This window comes from Mesoplodon mirus (genome assembly GCF_964341445.2).
Source record: "Mesoplodon mirus genome assembly, chromosome: X".
Taxonomy (NCBI): domain Eukaryota; kingdom Metazoa; phylum Chordata; class Mammalia; order Artiodactyla; family Ziphiidae; genus Mesoplodon; species Mesoplodon mirus.
In genome coordinates this window covers 9,629,762-9,650,101 of record NC_138981.1, presented here as the reverse complement: position 1 = coordinate 9,650,101, position 20,340 = coordinate 9,629,762, and the positions used below count along the sequence as shown (strand labels likewise).

The following is a 20,340-nucleotide window of genomic DNA, read 5'->3' as shown; positions in this document are numbered from 1 at the left end:
GTTAGGAATTTGGAAGAAAATCTCAGAGATGAAAGTGAGGATTCCTAAGAAATGCCGCATCACCAACACTATTGATGTCACAATACAATGTTGTATGAACAAGTGTGGGCATCAGTGATTCTGAGTCAGAAAAAGGCATTCAGAAGGAGCTATGAATGTTAGGTTCAGGAATGTCCTAACCAATTTATTTCGCTTATATATTTCTCTTTATGTATGTTCAAGAGTGATACATGATAAAACTCTAAGCCTAGAAGAGACAAGGAGACAGAGAGGACAATTCAGAGACCATTTCTGTAAGTCAGTAGTAAGATGAAAAGGGCCTGATAAAGGTAATAAGGAAAGAAAGGCAACTACTGAAACCTTTACATTTAAAGTGGTATTTGCTAGAGGTAACTGCCTCGGGGAAATTACAAGCTAAATAGCCTTTAGCAAGAGTTTGGGGTTAAGAAAAGAATTTTTTCTTTCACCAGGGTTAAAAGTAAGAGCATTTTAGGGGGTTGTGGGTAGGATCAGTTTCGAGGGACCTGAAATTGACGTTTTAGCTGCTATTCACAGCTAGCAGCTTTTTCTTTCATTACACTTTTATAACTCCATCATAAAAGGGGCAAAGGCAGAAACGTAAGTTTCTGGTGTGAAGTGGTTACATCTCGAAAACCAAGTTGCTGCACACCAAGGAGCATTATGTGGCAATTAAAAAAGAAAACAGATTAGAAGTACACAGAGCAACATGGATGGATCTTAAAATCCCAGGGCTCAGAAAAAACACACACAATGATACATAACACTCGATAAAATTTATGCACATTGAAATGAATGTATATAAAACAATAATACTCATATGTGAAAACAAATGCATACAAAAAAGATCCACACTAAACTCAGCAGAATAATCACCTCAGTATGTAAACAGGAGGGGCATAAGGGAAAAGGAAATGAACAAGTTATTCATCCAGCCAGTGATGATAATTAATGGGTCAGAAACTGAAAAATAATGAACTCAATCTGACGTCCCCTCCCATGAAAAAAGTTTCAGCATAAATTGGAAGTTTAAATAAGCTTCAATAAATAGACACTTTAAAGCCCTGTTATTCTAAAATTCAGGACAGAAAAGGGGTACTACTCACTTACTGTACAACTATTACATATTTAAGAAAAAAGAGATAAATGGTTAGTGAACACCAAGGAACTTAATAAGCACCTTTTAGAATTAATAAAAATGTACCACTATTCAAAGGTGATACTAATCTGCATGTTTCCCCGCAAAAAAAAAAAAACGAACTGAAATATCATTATATTGAGTGATTTTTGCTAAATGTGGTTTTCATTTCATGGAACGATTCCTTTAGTGAAATTGAAAAACATCAAACAATTTAATTGAATTTATTTTTAAGTCTTTACTATTTGACCATTAAAATATTCTTCTGTGTTTCACTAACGTTTGTTTACCTAAATTTCATTTCTTCGGCTAATTTATTTTTAGCATGTTAAATACTGGGGTAACTTCACAGAGGTAAATTTTGGAAATGTGATCTGCATTTCCTATTTCCCTGCGTCACTCTGGTCTAATTTCAACTTGAGAACCCCCTCAGAGTTCTGCTGTCTTCAATAAATGTAAAGATTCATATACCCCTCATTTCCACAAAACTCAGTATCTAAAGCAGGGGTGTGGGGTACACAAAGAGAAATAGTTTAGCCAACGGAAAAAGCACATCCCTGTTGGCTGGAAAGAAACGAAAATTACATCAACACAACAAATATCCATCTACTTTACTATCTACCAGGGTTTCTCAACCTTGGCCCTATTGATGTTGTAGGTTGGAGGGCTGTCCTGTGCACTGATGACGTTGATCAGCGTCCTTGGCCTCTACCCACTGGATGCCAGTAGCAACCCACCCTCCGACAATGTGAAGAGGGCAAAATCACCGGTTGAGAAGCACTGCTCTACAGGAATACAAGCGACATACTGAAATCCACGGGAGAGCCAGGACCGTGACTTACTGGCTTTACCAGTGTTCAGGACAGGTTCACTGATGGTAAGTGGCTGAGCATCCACGGTGTGCCTTGTACCATGGGGAATACTTGTTTATGTTGTCTCATTACGAAGGTGTTTAATAAGAACAACAACAAAAGCAGCAACAACTACTGTCAATAACTTACTGCTGCCTCTTGCCCTTTCTTCTAGAAAGGGCCTCCTCATCTTTTGCCTTGGAGACCAACTCTTCCCCATCAGTCACAAAGAGGGTAAGGCTTGCCCATCAAGGTGTCCCACTCACTCCTAGCCAAGGAGTGGATAATCTCTCGCTCACTGATGCAAAAGAAAGATAGAAAAAAGGCAGAGGTCATTCATCTTCGTGAAGAATCCTTGAAAAGCCATCCTGTTGCTCCTTCTCAGACCTAGTAAGCTGCCCTTGTTTTTCTCCTTTCTGACACTAATCTTCTTTGAATTCGTTGAGTGCCTTCATCTCTTTCCCATGATGTCCTATTTTGGCTAAATTAGTCAGTTTGGGTTTTTTGTGGTTTGCCATCCAAGGATCCCAAATGGTCAACAACCATCTACTGCACTGAAATATGGACCAGGCACTATGTTCACGCTGTGTCACATGCTTTCTCACTCACACTCAGTAGCTAGTAATCCAGTGCCCAGCCTGTGATAGGCCCTCTTCTTGTTACAGGAAACAGAAGTGAGGTTGTGGAGTACACGTTCTCCATTCAGGCGGCCAGAGCATCATCTGGAGAGCCTTTTCAAAAAGCAGGTGCTTAGGGCTCGCCCCCAGAGATTTTGATTCAATTGGCCATCACAGTTTTTTCAACAAAGTGCTATTTAAAATGTACTATGTACAAAGCAGTGCCCTTGGGTACTTAATTTGAAATCAGGAGTAGAAAAATAAGAGGAATTATATTTTTAGTTAAAAGAAAACTGAAAATTAGATGTGATATCATGATCATTTTTTTAAAGCTCCGAGGTGACACCCATATGTAGCCAGGGTTGAGCCCCACTATTCTAGAGTACAGATTGGCCAACTATGACCTGGGCATGCCAAATTCGCTCTACTGCCTGCATTTACAGATAGTTTTATTGGAATGCAGCCACATCCATTCATTTACATACTGCCTGTAGCTACTTTGGTCCTATAGCCAAAGTATAATAGCTGTGACAGAGACTGTACGGTCTGCAAAGCCAAAAATATATATTTTGTGGCCCTTTAGAGAAAAAGTCTGCTGACATGAGAATTTTCTTCTTTAATCCTCACAACAGCTCCATGAGTGAAAATAATAACAACTAATGCATATTGAGCAGTTATGTGCCAGGAGTTATGTATACTGCCTTAAGCAAAATTATTTCATTTACTGCCCTCAACAATTACCCTAATAGGGAGGTACTACTGGAATGCTCCTTCTAGAGGTAGGGAAAGTGATGCGAGGTGAAGTAACTTTCCCATATCTACATAGCTCATAGTTGGTGGAGCTAGTACTGGAATTCACGTCCTTTGCCTCTGGAGCTCAAGCTCTGTGGTAAACTGCATGCTTCTCTGTATAATACAATTAAAGTACTGATACCATATTTGGTCACATTCAAGCTATGGTAGTATAAAAAAATTATAAAAAGAAAACTCAATTAAATAGATTTGGGAGATCAGAAGAGGGAAGTCTCTCTTCCTTCCTGGCAAGAGCTCAGTCAATGAGAGACTGTCACGACTCAGCCAGTGGAAAGCCATGGCCTCTTTGTTTACTCTAGCCTCCCAACTTCCTTTCCCCTCTATAAAACAGTTCTCTCCATTTTTGCAGGGGACTTGCACAGGGCTCGCCAGGGTTGCAGAATTGCGATTCTTTGCTCATCCTGAATAAACTCATTTTTGCTGGAGAAATAACAGGCTGTCTAATGGTTTCATGTCAACAGTAGGCAGAATATAGGCTCCCAAAGATGTCCACGTCCTAACCGCTGAGCATGTAAATATGTTATTTCATATGGCGAAAGGAACTCTGCAGATGAAATTAAGGATTTTGAGATGGGAAAATAATCCTAGATTATCCAGATGGGTCCAATGAAATCACAAGATCCTAATAAGTGAAAGAGAAAGCAGGAGAGGCAGAGTCAGAGGAGATGTGTTGAGGGAAGCAGAGGTCAGCGTGATTTGGGGCCACAAGGCAAGGAATGTGGGTAGCCTCTAGGATCTGGGAAAGGCAAAGAAGTGGATTCTCCCCTACGGGTAGCAGAAGGAACCAGCCCTGCTAACACTTCGATTTTAGCTCAGTGAAATCCACTTTGGATTTCTAACCTCCAGCATGGTAAAATGATAAATTTGAGTAGTTTCAAGTCAATAAGTCTGTGGGAATTTGTTATAGCAGCCATAGGAAACATACACAGGCCATATTTTACTTACTTGGGCCACACATTCGTAGACACACAAAGGCAGCAACACAGGGAGTTATTCTAATTCAAGCTAATGGCTGAAGCTTCAGGGAACAAAATAATGCAATTAGATGGGGTTTCAGGTGAGAAAGAGCCTCTGGGCTAAGTAACTACCTGGAAACTCAAGAGGAAGAACTCTGCGACTGAATGCCCATATTGACTGCACTGGGTTTACCATGTCTTCCCTGAAGGCAGATACTAAACTACCCAGCTCTGTAGGGAGAGAGATCTAGAGAGACCTAGAGAGCTGTATTACCCCAAGGGCAAGAGAGGATTTTTTTTTTTTTTAAAGTAAGAGCAGGCCTTCCTGTAATCTGAATTGTTTCTTCCCTCTAGCATCAAAAAGCCAATTTTTAGATTTCCATATGTTAATGACACCACCCCCTACTCTGTTAAAAGATATCACTGTGACTTCAGAGATTATTAAAAATATGACCTATGGGGATGATTATATAAGTACTCCTTGAAATACCAGTCACAAGTTTTCCTGAAAAGCTGTGTGTCTGAATACATTAGCATGATCTAGGGTTTCTCAGCCTTAGTGCTATCGATATTTAGGACCAGATAATTCTTTGCTGGGGGGACTGCCCTGTGTATTGTACAATGTTTAGGAGCCTCTCTGGCCCCTACCCACTAGATGCCAGTGTCACCCCCTCCCTCAACCATGACGAAATGTCTCCAGGCGTGGCCAAATGTCCCCTGAGGAGCAGAACTGTCCCTGGTTGAGAACCATCAGCATAACCAAAGACAAACCTTATTTTTGTACTTCGATCATGCTGTTATGAGTTTCTACCCTCCTCATCACTACCCAGAACGTCACCCCACCCTGCCCATCAGAAGTAAATAAATGAAAGAACCAGTGGCATTGGGGAAATGATGCCGAGAGAATGGATTCTGGGCAAGCATATGAAACTGCCCCATTGTCTCTACACTGTTCCTCAGACTGTTATCTCGGTTCTTTTTTTTTTTCCCTCAGAGTTATACTTGCAGCTCCTAAAAAAACTGAAATGTCAGTAAATATAATTTAATTATTCGTTTGCCTTTAGCCACTGATATATTAATTCCAAAAGAGTAAGATAACGACAACATGCAAATAAACAAAGGTTCCTGGGCACAGGTTTTACGTCTTCATTACCCTCCTGATTTCACATTAATGAGGGGGGACAGGACTTTGCAGCAATCTGACTAGAGATTATTAGTGCCTTTGTGCCAATCAAAACCTGCTCAAAATTCAAGGATGGCTCCAATGTCACTCTCTAAGGAAACTTTTCTGATGCCCTCCTCCATTGCTCTTTCTAAGGGCTCCCCCTTGTTCTTTCACAACATTTATTTTCCTCTGTCTTTTATTAGATTTAGTTGTTCACGTGCCCATCTACTTCACCTTGGGAACTCCTTATCTCTAGTGGGGATAAATCCCTTTAAAACAGTGGTTCTCAGTGGTAGCTGCACAGCAATACCATTTGGAGAGCTGTTAAAAATACCAATGCAGCAAGAGTAACTCTCACTGACTGCTGGTGAGAATGCAAAATAGTACAGCACTTTGGAAAACAGGATGTCGGCTTCTTACAAAACTACTCATATTCTTACCATATGATCCAGTTCCTGGGTATTTACCCAGAGGTGTTGAAAACTTAGTCCTTACAAATACCTACATGGGGTGTTTATAGCAGCGTTATTCATAATTGCTAGAACTTGGAAGCAACCAAGATGTCCTTCAGAAGGTGAATGGATACAACAGTGGTACATCCAGACAACGGAATATTATTCAGCACTACAAAAAATTAGCTATCAAGCCATGAAAGGACATGGAAGAGCCTTAAATGCATGTTACTAAGTGAAAGAAGTCAATCTGAAAAGGCTACATACTATATGATTCCAACTATATGACATTCTGGAAAAGGCAAAACTATGCAGACAGATGAGCGGTTGCCAGAGGCTGGGGGGATGAAGGAGGGATAAAACAGTGGATTTTCAGGGCAGTGAAACTACTCTATATGATACTATAATGGGAGATACATGTCATTATACGTTTGTCCAAACCCGTAGAATGTACAACACAGAGTGAACTGGAATGTTGTCATGTAAACTGTGGACTGTTACGACGCCTCAATGCAGGTTCATCAATAGTAACAAATGTAGCCCTCTGGTGGGGATGTTGATAGCGGGGGAGGCCATGCATGTGTAGGGGCAGGGGGCGTGTGGGAGATCTCTGTACCTTCCCGTTAATCTTGCTGTGAAGCTTAAACTGCTCTTTAAAAATGAAGTCTTAATAAATAACAAACAAACAAAACAAAACCAATGCCAGGGCCCTACCTCCAAAGATGATGATTCAATTGTTTTGGGGTAGGACCAGAGAATCAGTATTTTAAAAGACTCCCCAAGCGATGCAGATCACTGGGGTTGAGCACCACTTGGGCACACTGCAGGAGTCAGGCCAAATCCAGCAGCCACCTACCTTTGTGAATAAAGTTTTACTGGAACACAGACACATTCACTTGTTTACATATTCTCTGTAGCTGTTTTCATGATACGACAGCAGAGTTGAATAGTTGCATCAGGGACTGTCTGGTTGGCAAAGTCAAAATTCTTTTCTATCTCATTCTTTATAGAAACAGTTTTGGAACCCTGAGGTAAACTACTGATGCTAACAGAGAAATAGCTTTTAAAAAAGATTATATCACCCCCACAGATTATTGGCTGGTTGTAAGAAGAAACACACAGTCTACAACAGAAGGACCAAGCTTCCATCACCTGTACCCAGTGGTAAAACAAAGAGAAATTACGTTAACCCAGACGTAAGATGTAACACCAACATCACACTTGACGGAAACTTTCGCAGTTTGATTTGATTTGGACTTTACTTAGACCTTTGATTGTAACCTCCAATAACAAATTATAGGTGATAAAACAAAGCAATTAGACAATCCAGAAGTGAGATATTCCACAGGACCCGACTCCTTCAACAAGTCATTGGCATTAAAGAAAAGGCAGGCAGCTAGTCCAGAATAAAAGAGATTCTAGAAATGTGGGCCAGCTTTGAATCCTGGTTTGGACAGTTATCTTGGGGACGATTGGGATAGTTTGAATATGGAGTGGGTATCACATGATTTGAAGGCACTGTTAATCCACACAGGTGTGAGAATGCTGTTGTGTATGCGTAACAAAATATATTTCTCAAAATTGCAGGCTGAAGTATTTATGGTATATAATCATGATTTCTGCAATTTGTTTTAAAATACTTCCTCCAAATACGATGCAGATATGGCGCAACTATAATGATTGCTAAATCTACATGACAGGTTGATGGGATGGGCATATAGGTGTCCTTATACTATTCTCTGTGCCTTTTTATGTTTCAAAATGTTCATAACGAACAATCTAAAAAAGGTCACACTTGGTCACACCACCAACACAAACAATGTTAGGCTGAGGTCAGAGGCTGGTGAATGCTTCCTGGGTCACTAACACTGAACTCACAAGAGAAAGCTCCAAGGGGGCCAGGTTATGAGCCAGCGGAGGGGAACACGTATCAAGACAGGAACAGGAGGAAGCATGAAGCTCCCAGAAGGTCAAGGCCAAGGAATGGCCAGGGGAGAGCAGAAAAGGATCCACTCAGCAGGACAGCGGTGCAGTCGTACTGGTGGCGAATTCCAGGGGACCTGTGTTACTCATGGATTCCGTGTGTGTTTACTGAGCGCGCGGGTCCTGTTTGAGGAGCAGGGGAGGGGAGAGCAGGTGACGAACAAGCAAACCAATAAACGCGAACGGCTGAGTGCGGAAAGCCATCAGGAAACCAAAGGAGGGCATTTTCCAGCAGGCCCCGAGTAACGACGTCTGATGGAAGACGCGTCTGGAGAAGAGGGGACAGAAGCTCAATGACGCTGAGGCAGGAATAAACTTGATGTGACGCAAAATAAAGATGCCCGGGGCGCCAGAAGGGGAAGGGGGTGGGGAGAGCGGTCCCAAAGGAGGCAGGAAAGGTAGGCAGGGGCCAAGGAGGGCAGCCACGGAGGCTGAGCTGAGGACTTGAGAGGGGCTTCCCAGGGCGGACGGAAGGCCCTGGCGCAGTACAAGCCCCAGGGGCAGGCCTGTGAGACAAGATGTGTTTTTGAAAGACCTGGCCCATAAAAAATGGACTGAAAGGGGGAAGAGCTGAAGCACGAAGAGCCATAAAGAAGCAGCCGAAGTCATCCAGGTGAAGGACGATGGTGGACCCTGGTTACCAGTGGGATTGATTAAATCAAAGGGGCCGATTCCAGAATCTTGTTAACAGGTAGGACGTGGGGACAGAGGCGAGGAGGACAGGGGAAGCAAGGAGGACTCCTTGAGGCTTGGCCTGAGTGTCTGCCGCGGTGCAATTTAGGGAGATGGGGAACTCCTCTGGATCTCACAAGCAGGGTGTTTTGTTTCTGCAACATGTGAAGCTTACTCCTACCTCAGGGTCTTTGGACTTCTATTCCGTCTTCGGGGAATATTTCTTCCCTCAGTTCTTATTAGTCAGGTCTCATCGGAGACGCCATTTTCACAGAGAATTCTGTCCAACCCACTCTATCAATGCTCTTGGGACGGGGCAGGAGAAGAGAGTGTGGAGAAACAGCCGGCTTTGTTAGAGAGAGCCAGGCTTACAAAGAAGGACTTGAGAGGTGGCACTGGGCCCTTCTGGCCAAAGGTGGGCATCACACTGGCAAAATGCTGGTTGTCCTCAGCCCGGCCAGCCTCCTCTTCCTCTTCTTCTTCCTGTTCCTGTTCCTCTTCTTCCTCCTCTTGGCCACCTTGGAAGTCTGACCTCTCACTTCCCTGGAACAGGCCAGGGAGTCAGGGACTTTGCCTGCACGCAGCTGGCTGCTTGCAGAATGGAAAGGGCCTTCAGCCCGCACAGGCCCAGGGGAGCCTCAGCCTCACCCTCCAGGACCCTGCCTGCCCGAAGCACGGCTTGACCTTCCAGTACAAACTGGGCATCTGTGGTCACCTCCCCACTTGCTCTAAGGCAACTTGAGGACAATAGCTTTGACTTATTCACGTCTCTCTCCCACAGCATCTAGCACAATACTCTGTAAATAAATAAACAAGCACCACTCTGCACTACTTTGCAAATAGACTAATTTGTGGAATGGAAGAATCTAAACGTTGGAGCCACCAGCCCTCAGATTTATTATGGTATCACATAAGTCATTATGGTATCTAAGAAATATCCATATGATAATATATCTAGAGGCCAACTGACTGTCTGCATAAAACCAATATTCTTTAATCATTCTCTGTCACAATTTAACTAACATATCCAACTTATGTTAGATATTTACTCCTCTTTTCTTGTTTCTACATTTATCTCTGGCACATTTGGTCCTTCCAAAGACGAGGAGAGTGCTGGGGGATAAGAATAACAAGGAAAATCTGGAACATGATGAAGAGCAGAAATGGGGAGCAACAGAAGCCAAAAACCCTCAGAAGCAAATGTCCTCAGACTGTCCTCACTCAACCCGCCACGAGCCATGGGAATAAGCAGAGTTGGCGTAAACAAGTTGACTTGCATAGATGGAGAATTATATTCTCCACCGAGGGAGAAAGAGAGAGAGAGAGAGAGATTGAGATTAACTCGCTTTTCAAGCCTCATCAAGATAGAAGGATATAAGGTCAATGGAAAAATTAATTTAAACTATATTCAAGTTGTCCATTTTCTCTAGGAAAAACAAATACATGAACATGGAACTTGAACAGTAAATTTCCTTCTAATGACAGATTTTCTTCAGCTGCGATCTGGTTTAAGCTAAGGCACATGCAATTTAATTATATTCTTCTAACAAAATATGAGAATTAACCCTTTCTATGAGACTTGCTAAAAATGGAGTTATGAGATTAAATTTAGTTTCAGAGTTCTGTGTGCATATGTTTCTTTTAGTTTTTAAAGGATCCCCTCTTTTTTTAAAAATAAATTTATTTATTTTATCAATTTATTTTTGGCTGTGTTGGGTCTTTGTTGCTGCATGAGGGCTTTCTCTAGCTGTCGCGAGCGGGGGCTTCTCTTGTTGTGGAGCACGGGCTCTAGGTGCGCAGGCTTCAGTAGTTGCAGCATGCAGGCTTCAGTAGTTGTGGCACACAGGTTTAGTTGCTCCGTGGCATGTGGGATCTTCCCAGACCAGGGCACGAACCCACTTCCCCTGCATTGGCAGGTGGATTCTTAACCACTGGGCCACCAGGGAAGCCCACGTGTGCTTCTTTTTTTAAAAAAATTAAATTTATTTATTTATTTATTTTTGGCTGCGTTGGGTCTTTGTTGCTGTGCGTGGGCTTTCTCTAGTTGCAGTGAGCGGGGGCTACTGTTCGTTGCGGTGCGCAGGCTTCTCACTGCGGTGGCTTCTCTTGTTGCGGAGCACGGGCTCTAGGTGCGCGGGCTTAGTAGTTGTGGCACGTGGGCTCAGCAGCTGTGGCTCGTAGGCTCTAGAGTGCAGGCTCAGTAGTTGTGGCGCACCAGCTTAGTTGCTCCGCGGCATGTGGGATCTTCCCGGACCAGGGCTCGAACCTGTGGCCCTTGCATTGGCAGGCGGATTCTTAACCACTGCGCAACCAGGGAAGTCCCACGTGTGTTTCTTTTAATTGTTGATCATGACATTAGTTCCAAGTGTTCTCTTCAAAGCAGTATCATCACAAAATCTCTCATGACCTTAAACTATCAAAACAGAAACAGTAACAAAACAAACTCTGTTTAAACAAAATGCACCTCTTTTGTGATCTTGATACTTGGCCTGAACTTGTTGAAGAACCAAACTGGAAATCAAATTGAAAGGGCATAAAAGTCATATAAGTTGAAGTGGCAGTTTGGCATCCATCCTGGGTCGAAAGGGCACTAATAATCTCAAGATTAGGGGTAGAAAATTCAAGAAAGGAATGCTATCAAAATCATATTTTATAATCATAATATGACAGTTAACTCCCTTTTCCTTTAAACCAAATGAACTTGATTCACATATGTCATAGTGCTTGCTACATTCAAACATGTAGTGACATCCAAGGGAGGGGCACTCATTAGAATTAATACTCCTCCAATAGTTTTAGGGTTTGCACTCTGCCAGTTGGTGTCATCTCTCTGCTTTAGGCAGATTTTCCAAAAGGATACAGTGGTTGCCCACTTTCTAATGAAAAAGCCATTCTGGTAAGTTAAATATGACAAATACAAAGAAGCAGACGGTTCAACTTACTTTCTAAAAATGTCATTGAAGGTTAGTGTTACTAATTATTATACATGGACTCATTTCACCTCGATATTCGGGGCACTCCCATGCAGCCCTCTCAAGAAAATGAGTTTAGTAACCAATGGAATATGGGCAGTATGCCTGCATCACTTTCCTCATGTGAGGAATCAGAAGCAACTGTAAATATTTACAGTGAGTTCCCTCCAAGGCTATTTTAGTAGAGCACACCTTCCAGATGAGGGCTTGAGAAAGTGATGATGTGGGCCAGCATTATGAAACGTAAGGAACACCCCACAGAGCATGCGGTCAGGCACTGATGCAAAGTCAAAGTGGAAGGAATGCTGCAGCATAAATATTTGGCAGAAAGCTTCAGTGTCCATACTGTTTTCACATTTTGTGGGCTTGAGAAATTTGAAAGATGCCTTTATATTTCAAAAAAATGTATCGGATATCTACAACTGTCTGCAGCTCTATCTCCCCACCAACACCCCACATCCATACCTTCATTTACATATATACCCACATCTACATAGAACCTACTAAGTCCTGGGAACCATTCTAAGTACCAAGCACGTACCAGTGAAGCAGGTAGACAGTATGGCAGTTTCTCAAAAAACTATAAAAAGAAGCACCATGTGACCCAGCAATTTCACTCCCGATATTTAAACCCCAGTGTTTATAGAAGCATTATTTACAATTGCCAAGATATGGAAGCAACCTAAGTGTCCATCAACAGATGAATGAATTGGGGGAGTGGGGGTGGGATGAACTGGGAGATTGGGATTGACAGATATATACTAAAATGTATAAACTAGATAACTAATAAGAACCTGCTGTATAAAGAATAACATAAATTAAAATTCAAAAAAAGATGAATGAATAAAGAAGACGTGATACACACATACACATAAACACACAATGGAATACTACTCAGCCATAAAAAAGAATGTAATTTTGCTATCTGCAACAACATAGATGGGCTTGGAGGGTATTATGCTAAGTGAAATAAGTCAGAGAAGGATAAATACTATATGATAACACTTATATCTGGAATCTAAAAAATAATAGAAACTAGACACTATAACGAAAAGGCCAACAGACTCACAGATATAGAGGACAAGCTAGTGGTTACCAGTGGGGAGAGGTGAGAAGAGGAGCACGACAGGGGTAGAGGATTAAGAGGTACAAACTACTATGTATAAAATAAATAAGCTACAAGGACACATAGTACAACACAGGGAATACAGCCGATATTTTATAATGACTATAAATGGAGTATAGCCTTTAACAATTTTTGTGAATCCCCATATTATACACCTGTAACTTAGATAATATTGTACAGCAACTATATCTCAATAAAAAAAGGACTCCAGAGTCTTAAATAAAATCTCTAGGGAAATGTCAAAGAAGAGCAGACAGATGAAAATTGATATATTCCAGGTGATGTGAACGAAACACCTATTAATAACATCCACATAATCATTTAAAACTTATCAAATTCATCCTTTATTAAATGTCTAACTGGAAACAAGTTTGCCCATTAACTTTGTGAAAACTTTGCTAGTTTATAATTAAAACATAGTTCATATCACAATCTTTGTAGGAAAAAACCCAAACATGTAAGGGGCCAAGTTAATGGCTTTTATATCCACAAAGGAATTCATTCTCCAGCCAGCCCTATAGGAAGGGTTGGGTGAAGGCTTACATGCCTTACAGCCCACAACCTCCCTGTTTCCCAGAGAAGCCTCCTGGGACTAATTAATCTACTGTCATGCTTGTCAACAGAGCTTAACCAATTCTACACTATGCCTCACACTAGCAGTTGGAGGCTGTAATTGCTATTGGTCAGTGCCCAACACCTACACCAACAGATGTCTGTTAGTTAAATTTGTCAACACAGCCAGATAAGTAGGGAATTTCATGCTTCAGATGTGGCAAACTGGATCCAGGCTTCTCTGAACCCTGGAAACGCCAACCTACAATATGCTGGAAGCACATGACCCGCCCCAACATTTCAGTCATCTCTGCCTCAGCACTTGCGAAACAGTATAAATTCTGTGCGCAAAGTCCCCAGCCTGAATCTTTATAAAGCTATATTCTGCACTGTGTATCTGCCACACACCAGCATTCTGAGTCAGAACACAAATAAATCCAAACATGGGGGTGAAAACAACAAATGCACTGCAACTCTTCCAGGCTCTTCCATGTTATATTTGATCAACAAAGCAAAGGACTTTTTGACTGCCATGTCAGAGGAAGGAAAGAGGGAGAAAGACAGGGAGGGAGGGAGGGAGGAAGAAAGGGAGAGGAGAGTGAGAGACAGAGGATTACTGCTGACACCCAGTGTTTGTCCACAGTATAATTCTTCAGCTGCGAGCAGGCCAACAAGAAAGCTAAATCGTTCCCTCAGAAAGCTTAGCGAACAACAATACCTCTTGAAAACATATATTAGGAACTATATTTTTAATCTGATTTTGAAATGCAATAAAAGAATACCTAAACGAGAAGGGAAAAGATCATGCAAGGGGAAAAAGGGTTGCAGGGTGAAGGGCAAAACAAACTGTATTTGTCAATCTGGCCTTGAAAAGGAGCCACCATTCTGTCTCATCATCCTAAATACTTACTTTAAATGCCCTCATTTCACCATCTCTCAGGTTCAGCGTGGAGATTTATGTACAGCCTCACCCTGAAATGCTAGGATTCCACTGTGGTTCTGTCCCTAAATGGTTGAGACTTCTAGTTATGACAGCCATCACTCAGTGCTGGCAAAATGGGTAAGTCATGACATTTCCATATCAAAACAATTGCCTATTCTTATTATCACACACGTACAGTGAATTCACTTACAGTTTCACAGAATGGCTACAGGTTCCCATCTTGTATAAACAGTCAAGTGTGTAAGATTTTGTTTAAAACCTGATTTTTTTTTTTGATCGCACAAAACTATTTATTGCGGAATTGTTTACCATGCTGAATACTAGAGAAATAGCTTCCATGTCTAACAATAAGGGAACTATTAAATAAATTAAGTTTCATGCTTACAATTTTAAATTGTGCATCCATAAAAATAAGATTGAAGATGCATGATAGTGTTGTCCAGTGGTTCTAGACATAGATTTAGAGCAAAACTGTCTAGGCTCAAACTGAGGTTCAGCTACCTAGTAGCTGTGTGACCTTGGGCAAGTTACGTAATTTCTCTGTATTTTAGTTATCTATAAAATGAAGACAATGACAATCTAAAATAGGGGTGTTTTGAAATTTACATGAGTTAATATACGTAAAAGACTTCGAAAAGTATCTTTTCACATTAAGGACTATTTTCTTTCTTTTTTTTTTAAACATCTTTATTGCAGTATAATTGCTTTACAATGGTGTGTTAGTTTCTGCTTTATAACAAAGTGAATCAGTTATACATATACATATATCCCCGTATCTCCTCCCTCTTGCGTCTCCCTCCCACCCTCCCTATCCCACCCCTCTAGGTGGTCACAGAGCACAGAGCTGATCTCCCTGTGCTCTGCGGCTGCTTCCCACTAGCTGTCTATTTTACGTTTGGTAGTGTATATAAGGCCATGCCACTCTCTCACTTTGTCCCAGCTTACCCTTCCCCCTCCCCGTGTCCTCAAGTCCATTCTGTACGTCTGTGTCTTTATTCCTGTCCTGCCCCTGGGTTCTTCAAAACCTGTAATGTTTGAAAATGCGTCTAGTAGATCCATACGGAAATATTTTATTACCTTGTATTCCCTCAGGGATGAAAATGCTGTCCTGACAAATGGATTACTTGGGGAAAAAGTATGTGCAAATTTCCAATCTTCTTGGAGACAGACATTAGTCAAAACGCAATGTCATCTTCTGTAATTTTCCTGAAAAGCTAGGTGCTGTTTGTTCTAAAAACAGCAACAACAAACAAATGCTCTTGCTTTAAAAAGAAGAATAGATCAATGGTTTGGTTATTTTAAAATGGGGCCTCTTCAGTTCAATACCTACTTAATTGCTTTCCAGACCAGAGGGCAAGATAGACCAGGCCTATCTTAATTTAGATTAATCATGTGTCTTTTAAAAAATTACCTCTATGATCAAGAAAATGGAAACACAAATGAACAAAAAGATGATGAAAAGTGGTCAAAGAATGTTTTCCAGTTTTTTTTCTTTCTTTCTCTTGAAGCAACAGAAAGTAATAAAAAGAGAGAATTGATGTTTGAAAAACACAGATTAATAGGATTGCCAGATAAATTACAGGACACCCAGTTAAATTTGAATTTCAGACAGACATGCTATCCGTTCTTGATTTTTATTTGTGAAATCTAGCAACTCTACTGGTGATCCTTTGTTTCTCCTTAAGAACTAAGGAAATCAAGGCACAGACTGATGGACAGAAGACACAGAGTAGATAGTTTCACATTGAATCTGCGATCTGCCTTCAGACCACTGGTGCATCCTGTTCACATCTTAGCTACGAACTTTTAAGCTTGTTACCTTCAAAAATGAAATAAATGTACACTGAGTTGGAACCCAAAATAATTATTTTAAATCTTTTACTGTATCTAGACTTAATTTAGATTAAATTAAATAGTCTTATCTCCAGCACATGGGAAGCAGAAAGAAAATAATGGAGACACTTAGATCTGAGTTGAAAATTCATAGACGGAGGAAGGAAGGAAGTGTGTCTAAGACAGCAGCCATTAGTCACATGTGGCTCCTTAAATTTTGATTAATTAAAATAAAATAAAATAGTTGCTCAGTTGCACAGCTCTATTTATTTCAAGCACGCATTAGGCATATGTGCCTGTCAGCACAGATCTCCACCCTCGTACAAAGCTTCGTCAGACAGGGCTGGCCTGGAGTCTTCTAAGACCCTACCTGGTACACAGTTGTGCAGTTCCGGGTCGCTGGGCCAGTGATATAGGAAGCAGTGCTCAGGACGCACCAAGCCTCAAGGTGATCTTCCTATGAGCCAGAAGTTTTGTTCCTGAGGTTCTCTAATTGGTGGGGCCCCTGTGCTCCCACTCTACCCTGATGCTCCTTATCCCCGAGGAGGTCATCTAAGGGGCTCAAGCTAGAGATTTTCAGCACGAGGTAGGGTGATGTCAAAGAGGACAGAGCCCTGGTGCAGAAGTCAGAGAACCTGGCTTCCCAGGAAGCTCTCCACCAGTTAGCAAGTCACTTTCCCCATTTGTCCCTCAGTTTTGTCATCTCTAAAATGAGGACCAGATAGTGGATTATTTCTAAAGACTCTTCCGGCTTTCAAATGCTGTGATTCTGAGTAAGCAGCACTGACAGACTGGAGTCCCAGGAAGCGTGAGCAAATTTAGATACTAACTAGAAAAAGATCCTTTCCTGATTTGCTTCCAGTCATCACAGAACCGGAATGAGTTCTGCAAGGATGGTTCATCATGCCATGGACTCATTTTTCATAGATGTCTATAGCAGTGATAACTTCTGTCCAGGACATCACCCCTGGAGAAACTCTTTCTCTCTTTCTTGACAATGTCAGGAGTCTGATTGTGCTATTCTCCTCTCCCCATCCCCATTTCGATGACGTGAATAATGAGGTGGGGTGGACTGGAAGCATGACTCCACTGTAAGGATATCATTCTCTTTTGAGAATTTTCCTTATTAAAGGAATTCAAAACTTTCCTCTTAAAATGCATTCTGTGAGAAGTTTATGATTCTCAGCTTCAGAGGGTCTCACTTCAAGATAAGGGGTTTGGATTGAGCATCTGTTTAGGTCTTCTGTTCCAAAGGACTGACTCTGTGTACTGATACTTCTTTCCATGCTGATCTGGAAACCTCAGAGATTACTGATCCACAGTAAAGTCTTTGAGACATAAGGGGGAATGAAGTTAATAGAAGATTTCCATCAACACTCTCTTGATTACATTTTAAAGTACCTCTTGAGCCACTACATTGAAATCCGAAATGTGTGAGAAGGCGACAAAGAGGAGAGGATTTCTAAAAGATATATAAGACTTTGTTCTTGGCCCCTCGAAACTCAATGTAACTTGGAGTGACTCACTGCAGATACAGAAAAAGGCAATAAACACCATAAGCAATAGATTTCAGCCTTGGCTTCATCACTCCTGAGCAATATAGCCGTGAGCAAAGTACTGCGCTTTTGGGAGAACCAATTTCCAGGCTTCTCTGAAATGAGGAGATCACAAATGTGACTGCTAAGGACCCAGTCCCATCCACCATTCTGCCATTCTAGGGTGATAGAAAAAAGGACTCATAAAGTGGACATATTTTGTTACAGTATCTAGGTATATCAAACATTCTAGAGAACATAAGTAATGCAGATCAAACAGTGAGCAAAAAGCTACATTCTTGTTAAAAGGTAAAGAACTGACAACAAAAGTGATCACCTCACAAAATTTGGTATATACCGGAGCTTTGGAGAAACCTACACAAAGGTAAAAAGGGATCATGTCCAAGTGAAGAGAAAAACTTCACCTCTTGAATATTTACAAATTACTTAATTCGTATTTCATGGAGTTGTCCGTTCTTTTCTTTTCTCTTCTTCTTCTTTTTTTTTCTTTTTCAGTTCACACTCTCCCTTTCATGCCATTGACAGGTTCTGTCCTCAGAACGAAAAAATAAAACTGCAATGGCCCTGGGTTTTGGTCACCTACCTTTGACTCCCTGCACAACTTTATTCTTCCATTGCAAAGCTGAAGTTTAATATTGCAGCCTGGAAGTTTAATATTGTAGCCTGTAACTTAACTTAAGTTAGCTGCACTAGAAATACTCTAGGAAGACCAGAAACTACAACCATCAAAGCCAGTAAACTATCAGACTCCATTTTCAATTTGACTTCTACTTCAGTCAAAATTTCATTAACTCCTCTGATGGAGTCAGATGAATCTGGGGTTAAATCATGCTTAGTAGCTGCAGGAGAGCAAATGATATATTATTCTTGGTGGTAATCTATAAAATGGGAATGAGACTGCTTATCCTGCAAGACTTCATGAGAAATGAGGAAACATATGTGAAGTGTTTAGCAAGGGTCTCTGGTACCATGATTAATTATACAAAATAATAGTATATCCACAATTCAGAGATCCTTCCTTGCTTAAAAAGTAAACTTTTCTATACATTCACTAGAATGTATCTTGAATCTAAATATGTAAAAAGCTTTTGTTAACTTTTTTATTGAAGTGTAACAAATACCATAAAGTGCATAAATCTGAAGTGTATATAGCTCAACGAGTATGTATACCTCCATGTAGCCAACACTCATGCCAAAATACAGACCATATCCAGCAACCAGAAGGTTCCGTCATACACCTTCCCAGTCAATATCCAACTGGCCCCCAGAAGGAACCATTATTCTGACTTTATCACCATAGATTAGCTGTGCTTGTTCTTATTCCTCACATAAATAGAATCATGCAGCATACAGACTCTGATCTGGCTTCTTTTGCTCAAGCATTATGTCTACATAGTTTATTCTTTGCATTGTTGTACAGCAGTTCATTATTTGACCATACTACTTTTTGGGGGGTGAGCAGAGATTCCTATACTCCAGAGGTAACATAAAGCTGGCAACAGGAGATTTGTCACAGTGCTAACCAAGGTGACCAACAAGTAGTTAGTTACACCACTGACGAACACAGACACTGGCTATCAGACATACAAGACAAATCTATCAGATGCCTGAGGAAGGAGGGAAGGGGAGAGAAGGGACGGAAAATACTTGATGATCTCAGAGTTTGTTTTATATCACACCATATTGCTCATCTAGCCCGCAGAGACTTGTATTATAGGAAAAAACAGAAGTTTCTGAAATGATATGAGTACATCAATTAGGAACAGTCACATTATTAATATTATTTGTATTAAATCTCAAACGAGGGATTTCCAGCAAGATGTTGATCCATGATTAATTCATTTTAATTATGTTTTTCTTATTTACCTCATTGAAACTTCTCTCTTCAATCACGACACCTTATTAAAAAGCTATCTGCATAGATATAACTTTCCTTCCACAATCCTCCTGCCTCTGAGTGAGATTCATTTCACTTTCTAATCAATAAGCCTCATGCTCCTTTGTGCATCTTTCAGCTGGCTGTTTTCACGCTATTTAATCTGTCTTAGAATTTCCTAGAGGCTTAGATTTAATGGTGTAAAATAGAAATGAACAGCCTTTAAACACCAGGTTTGCCTGAAATGGTATTAACCTAAGTTTAATGTACCTGAGCCCCCAGGGCTGTTCGTGGGATTCGAAACAGTGAAAAATATTTATCAAGGTTTCATCTGCAAATTGTTACTAAAATGCTTGCTGATATCATTAGACATTCCTCTCACACCGAGACAAAGGAAAGATGGCTTCCCTATTGTTTTATGATTCTTAACCTGTAATTAAAAAAACAGCACAACCCCATGAAAGCATAGTTAAAACTAAATACAGTACAGAAAAACAGCCTTCAATAAAATTAAAAAGCTTTCCTTTATGTCTTGTTTGCCAATAATTGCATGTTTTGATTCATTCCTAGTGTAAGTGCTGAATGTTAAGCAAATGTTTTTCTCCTGAAAGGGATAATTAGCACAAAACCCAAACTGTCCATACTAATCTTTAGGGTAAGCCTCCCCTCATAAGAACAGCTATATCTCTTCATTACAACTTCCGTTTTTGACGATCACCATCTCCATTTAGTACTCTTGATGAAAAGCCTTTGTCCTTTGAGCTGTACCTCTTTCTCTGATGCTCCACTGCGGGCCCCTTTGTAGCCTGTGACATAT

At 40.9% G+C, this 20,340-nt stretch overlaps 1 protein-coding gene across 3 annotated transcripts in view; it reads right to left on the bottom strand.

The window, feature by feature from the left end:
- The window catches only part of FRMPD4 (FERM and PDZ domain containing 4), a gene marked incomplete at both ends in the record, with an annotated part of 745,437 nt that overhangs the window by 266,177 nt on the left and 458,920 nt on the right, over positions 1 to 20,340 (bottom strand). The window lies entirely within an intron of this gene.